The following is a 6,921-nucleotide window of genomic DNA, read 5'->3' as shown; positions in this document are numbered from 1 at the left end:
TAAACTTATTTATTAATAAATTTCATGGAGTTTAGATAGCGGTGTCAGAAATCATGTTAGTTGTTCATTGTCAAACTTCTCTAATCACTATAACATAAAGCATATTAGAGTCAAGTGTCCCATTGACATTGAGGTACTAGCCATAATTGTTGGAGAAGTACCTATCACTAAAACAATAACCATACATGGAGTCTTGTATTTACCTACGTTTTCCTACAACCTCTTCTCCATAACCAAACTGACCACTAATTCCTCTTGTGTGCTTTCTTTTGAGGCATCTTGTTTCAATATCAAGGAGAATGACACCCTGAGAATGATTTGTACAACTAGAATCCCCAAAGGATTATATGTGCTCAAGACCAGCAAACACACCAATAAACAATACACTTATTTTATAAACTCAGTGCATGATTCAAGCAACTTAAGGCACTTAAGATTGACACATGCCTCCTATACTTGTATGAATGAAATTAGGAAGAAATTTCCTTTTGTTACTTGCAATAAAGCACATATATGAGATGTTTTCATTTAGCCAAGCAAAAGAAACTTACTTTTCCTATAAGCAACACTCAATCTAAACATTGCTTTCACAAGATACATGTAGACATTTAGGATCCTTACTCTCTAACTTCCATAGATGGACATATGTAGTTTCTCACTATGGAGTAGACCTGTCAAAACAGGCTACCCGAACGGGTTCGGGCTATCCCGCTTTTGATTCGGGCTAAAATGTGTCGGGCTAAAAAGCCCAATTACATTTTATGTTTCTTAAATTGAGGCCCAAACCCTCCCAAAGCGGGTTGTGGGTTGTGGCGAGCCAACCCGAATTATTTTATATTAAAAAAGTTAAATAAGTTAAATTTTACATCCTATTTAGTATTTACACACAAAAAATTATAATAAAGTAAACAATTGTAACTTTTTTGTTGCATATTCTACTAAAATGCTTGAAAGGTCTGGAATTGCTAAATCATAATAATATAATTGTCAAATATTAAATCATTACACTTTTGTCAAAATATTAATTTCATAGTAACGACAAAGTACTGGAAAATAGAGAACACATAGATTCAACAAAATCAACATTCTTCTTCTCATTGAAGAATTGATTCTAAACCTCCATAAGAAAGCTTTACGTCTTCAATATCAATGACATATCGCTCATCATCATCTTCTTCATTATCATATTCTACAATAAAAATTAATTATGTTAATAAAATTGAATGATTAGTTTAAAGTGTATAGGAAAAATTGAACTTAAAAAAAAACTTACCGATAAAACCATGTAACCAACTATGTGTGCACAAGAGAGCTTGAACTGTTTCATCATTTAAAGAACTTCTATACTTGTTCAAAACTTGTGCACCAATGCTAAAAGCAGATTCCGATGCAACTATAGTTATTGGAATGCTTAATACATCACAAGCCATCTTTGAAAGAGTAGGACATGCACGACTTTGATCCTTCCGATAAGATAAAACATCAAAACATACATTTTGTGGAATTTGTTCTCAGTCTGCTTCTAAATAAATATAAAGTTCACTTTTTCCACGAGAGGTCATTCCCTTTGTGTTCTTATGTTGTTCAAACTACAAAACAAATAGCTAAATTTATTAAACTATACATGCATAAGAAGAATGGAAAATGAAATAGTTATACAAAATTTAAAAAATTATCTTACATGGGCTTGGTATAAGGGTATTCGAAACTTCTTTAATTTTCCTCCTCCTAATGAAGATGAAGCTTGCACTTGTGAAAGACTCTCATTGGATTGATCATTCTTGATGACATAATCATCATAAAGTCTATACAAATTAATTTGGTATTTGTCATATTCTCCATATAAAATGGATCTACTTCTTCATATAAACATTCCACAAAATTATGTTTTTAGATGGATCAAGAATAGCACCAAATGCCAATACTATAGTATAGCCACTCTAATACTTTTCAAATTTGGCTTTCATATTACGAGCCATTTGTTGAATCACCAAATCTTCATTTGTCAATATAGAGTTCAAAATAAAATCTATAGTTCATATTTCCCCCAAATACAAATTTGATTTGGGGTAAGAGACACCAGATATCAACTTTGTAATATTGTAAATGGTTTCAAAAAGTCACATATTATTTCAGCTCTACTCCACTCATCTTCTGATAGACACCAAATATAATTTGTATCATGCAAACTAAAACTAGTAAAGACACATCAATAATTGATTGCACTCTCAAGCATTATAAAAGTAGAGTTCCATCTTGTGACACAATCATATCTCAACCCAATTGATGTATCTATCCCACCAACCAATGCAACACCAACAAAAAATTATCTTGTTCTACTTTCACTAACCTTAATATATTTCACACTTTGTCTAATTTTTAGCAATGCATCGCTAGCAACCTTCAAACCATCTTGAACATTGAGGTTCAAGATATGAGCACAACATCTTACATGAAAGAATTCTCCGTTTATCAACAATTTTTTTGTCAACCCTAAATGTTTTTCCACATGGTTTTGCATATTGTCATTTGAGGTAGCATTATCCAAAGTGATGGAAAAAAAAATCTATTTTTCAATTCCCCAATCGAGTAAAAATTCAATCACTTTCAATGCTAATTATTTCCCGGTATGTGGAGGTTTCATGTGAGCAAATACAAGAATCTTAGTATTTAATTTCCATTAGTGTCAACATAATGAGCAGTCAAAGTAATAAAGTCATGATTCATGCATGTAGGCCAACAATCAGAAGTCAAACATACACTACCAGGAATTTCAAGTAAATGTGATTTTAACTTTAATTTCTCAATATCACAAAGCTTCTTCACATCACTTTTAGTAGTATTTCTAGTAATAAATCTAAAGTCATCATTCAAATTTTTTTGGTATTTTCTATCCACTCAACAATATTAAATGGAAGACCATGTGAAATAATCAATTCGGATATCATCTCACGATTAACCTTAGGATCAATTTTTTTATTTTCAACCCCCTCCACCACCATCGAGTAACATAAAACATATATCATTACTTTTAGCGGTGTTATTGCAATTGTCAACATGACAGATTAAATGTGAAGTTCCATTCTTAGTTGAAAAACTCAATAATTTTGTATGCTCTAAACACCTAGCCTTTTCTTTTCCATCTATAATACCAGGTTTTTCAAAGTACTTCCATGCATATGAGGTTAAGACATTACCACTTTTTGGTTTTGGTTGAGAGGTTAGAGGCATACACCTTTTTTGTTCTGATTGAGAAGCATTTGTACTCTCTTTCTCTTGTACATTTCCAATAATATTTTGTGTAACTCTGACAGAGGTTTCTAATATCTCACAGTCACCAATACTGTAATCTATAATATGCAAGCGTGTAAAGATGAAGAAACAAAATAACGACAATGGAAGTCAATTTTTAATACAAAATGAAAAAATAAAATATGTAACTACAACAACAAAGTGTATATGTAACAAATTTAAATATTTTAACGTGGAAATTGAACACTGTTCCATTTTGTAGTATTATTCAAAGTGTATATGCATATGTAACAAATTTAAATACAGTAACACATAAAAAACATTCATCTAGGGCAACAAATCAGGAACAATAAAATAAGTATAAATAAAATGAAAAATAAAATAATTAATACCAAGATGAAAAAGGCAATAACCAATAACAACAACAAATCAAAGAATGAAGAAAATAGAATTAATAAAGGGAACATGAATCATGGAAAAGTTAGAAAAATAGCTCCCTGCACTAAATTATAACTATAAACCCCATTGAAATCTCATTGAATCACATCTAAACCCGATTAAGATCTTTTGGACACCAAATCATGGAAAGGGAAATGGAATAACATCAATAAGTATGGAAACATTTTATATAACAATGTTTCAATACTTTTCAATTGTGTGCTGGTCGATTATGCCTATAGTTTCATATTTTATTGTTCTTTTGGGGAATCTTTATTGCTAGAAATAAAGAATGATTTGGGGTTTGGGTATGAAAGCTATAAAAATAGGAATGAAACACTTCATAATACTACATAATAGAACAATGTCTAAAAGCTGTAAAAATGCACACAGTATAGTGTCGGACTAGTGTGACTGAGACGTTGAGTGGTTGAGATATTTAGATGTTGAATGGTTGAGAGCTTTAGAGTTTGAGTTGAGGTACTGTAACATTTAGAATTTTAGAATTAGAATAGGATCAGGAATTGGAAACTGGAAACCCAAAAGAGATGGGGAAAAAATATGAGTGACCAATCATAATAGCCTAGTAAGATATCCTCTTATCCAAAACTCCGTAAGACCAAAGTTGTATATTGGCCGAGATCTAGACGGGTAAGCTTGGCCCGGTCAGACAGGGCTAAAAAGTTCGGTTTAAGCAAAATGCTCAAAATTTAGTACCCAAGCCCTATACCATTTCGGGCTTTGGCGGGCTAGCCCGCTAAATCTGCCAATTTTGACAAGTCTAATTTGGAGTCATCACTACGTTTTTTATGGTTAAAACGTAGAGAACTCTCTATTATGCTCAATTTGGGAGTCGAATACAGATCAAGGAAGATATTAGCACTTCATTCGCCTGTATTATAACACTACTCTCGCTAATAATATGGATTTTTATACCCTTACAAATTATTTATTAAAAATCTAATTATTAAAACGAATTTATTTTTATATTATATTTGTTTATCACAAGAGTTCATCTTACTCCTAAGTATCTCTAGGTGTAATAGTGAAATCAAGACTACATAGTTCTGGTTTGAAAAAATGATTAATTAGTTTCATTGATTTTTGTTGATTTGAAAATGTCTATTTGGAAGTATTGATTGAGTGGATTTTTATTGATTTGAAATATTTTCTAAAAGACCTTCCTCCCATTTTAGGTGATAAAATGTTAAAATATTTGTTAAAAATAATTAGGTATTAAAATAGTTTTTAATTATTTTTAATATGAAATTAATAGCATAGAGACGGTGCTGGTCGTAGATCTTTTTCTCATTTTCAGAGAAGTTAGAGAAGACTCGAACCATGACCGTACTATAAAAATTCCATACCTAATTAGATGACAAAATGAATTTTAATTATTTTTTATATGAAATTAATAGCGTAGAGACGATGTTGGTTATAGACATTCTTCTAATTTTCAAAGAAGTTAGAAATGACTCGAACCATAACCGTACTATAAAAATTTCATAATTAATTAGATGATAAAAATGATTTTTATTATATTTTATATGGAATTAATAGCGTATGGATGATGTTGGTTGTAGATCTTATTCCCATTTTCAGAGAAGTTAGAGACGACTTGAACCATGATCGTACTATACAAATTCCATTAAACTTGTAACCACATCAAAGCTAAAGTTTTCCAATCAATAGTTGTAAAATCTTCAATGATTCATGTAAAAATAATGTGCAAAAAAGTTGTGTCTGAATATATCCAACTTAACGAAAAGATTAAACATATTCATGAACAGGCAGAAAAAAAAAATCAAGGTGGAAAGAATTTAAAAGACTAACCCGTAAAGAAAAGTTCATATTATAATTAGATTTGAACTAGTTATAGGATTATAGTAATCAAGAGTATTGATATATATTTAGTCTATGGCAATAATGAAAATAAGATACATATATGAGAAATTTGGGAAGATTGCAATAACTTTCCTTCTAAGGCCGACAATAAAACTCAAAGGGATATGTAATCCAAGAGGTCCAAGCCACTTCACATATAACAAGGATTCTCTTCATTAATGGAGAGATAAATACATGTTTTTCCCGTTGTTTTTATTGGCAAAAGTGTAATTTTACTGTAACCAAATGATAAATGTGTCCTTGAAAATTATATATTTTTATGCACTTGTGTCTCCAATAATAATGGAGAGGATCGTAACTCCTTCACATATACCATAGTCACGTAGCGGTAGAGAGAGTAAGAAACAAAGGTAACACGGTCCCACTGAGTGGTGGATTTACTGTTGGTTATGTAGTAAACAAAAGTGCAGCGAGGAAATATGTTATGTGGAAGGCATTATCTTATTCATCAACAAGACACATGATTTATACACCATGAAAAGAAAACTGATGCAGAAAAATAAATTTCTACAAGAATATTATAATGAGTCACATAAGTGCTCTAACATTGTAGGTGAAATATTTCTAATGCCATATTGGCTCTTTATTTCCTAATGAATATTCCATATTGGCTCTTTCATTTGAACTTTGAACACCCCTCTACCTTCTGAATCTTTAATCATGCAGTTTTTGTCTTCAAACAAAACCTTATACCCTTTCTCCATCAACTGAGGAACACTTAACAAATTTTCATTAATTTTAGGAATATAAAAGACATCATGAATTAATTTCAAACTGAAAGTGCAATGTGTCAAGAGAGCACTTATGCTTGCCTATGTTTTGATGAAGACAAATGACTTAGTGAAAGCTTAAAGACAACTCAACAAATCGACATGTCAAAGATTCAAGAGCTTCATGTCTAGACTAGAGTCTTATATATGTCTTAGTTATTGAGTCTAGGTTAGATAAACCTATATGCAAATCTCACAAAGACTAAAAACTATCATATCATTTGCATGAGACATGCCATCTAGTTTATTATATGTTCATGCATTAATCATACATTTTATTTGTGCATTTTAGGCATAACATAAAAGTAAAACATGTATAGTTGATAAGCATAACATATAGGTAGTTTACCAATTAACATCTTAATGGAAAATATGTCAGTTAATCGATTAAGTAAAGCTTTAATCGATTAACGTGAAAACAATTTTAACAGTTTCAACAGAAAACTGAAAAACAAATTTCAGTTACTCTCTAACAGCCCGTTAATCGATTAACATGCAACTTAATCGATTAACTAGGTGAAAAACAAATTTTCTATATAAACCGTTTTGTTAACAG

At 30.8% G+C, this 6,921-nt stretch overlaps 1 long non-coding RNA gene across 1 annotated transcript; it reads right to left on the bottom strand.

Annotated features, from left to right (window-relative positions):
• On the bottom strand, window positions 1,117-1,790 carry LOC109327930. Its single transcript, XR_002105370.1, has 3 exons — window positions 1,682-1,790; window positions 1,274-1,589; window positions 1,117-1,189 (listed from the first exon to the last, which is right to left on the bottom strand). It is a non-coding gene; the product is annotated as an uncharacterized LOC109327930 (long non-coding RNA).

This window comes from Lupinus angustifolius, chromosome LG15 (genome assembly GCF_001865875.1).
Source record: "Lupinus angustifolius cultivar Tanjil chromosome LG15, LupAngTanjil_v1.0, whole genome shotgun sequence".
Lineage (NCBI taxonomy): Eukaryota > Viridiplantae > Streptophyta > Magnoliopsida > Fabales > Fabaceae > Lupinus > Lupinus angustifolius.
Note: the sequence above shows the minus strand (reverse complement) of the source record. Positions and strands in the feature narration are given on the sequence as shown.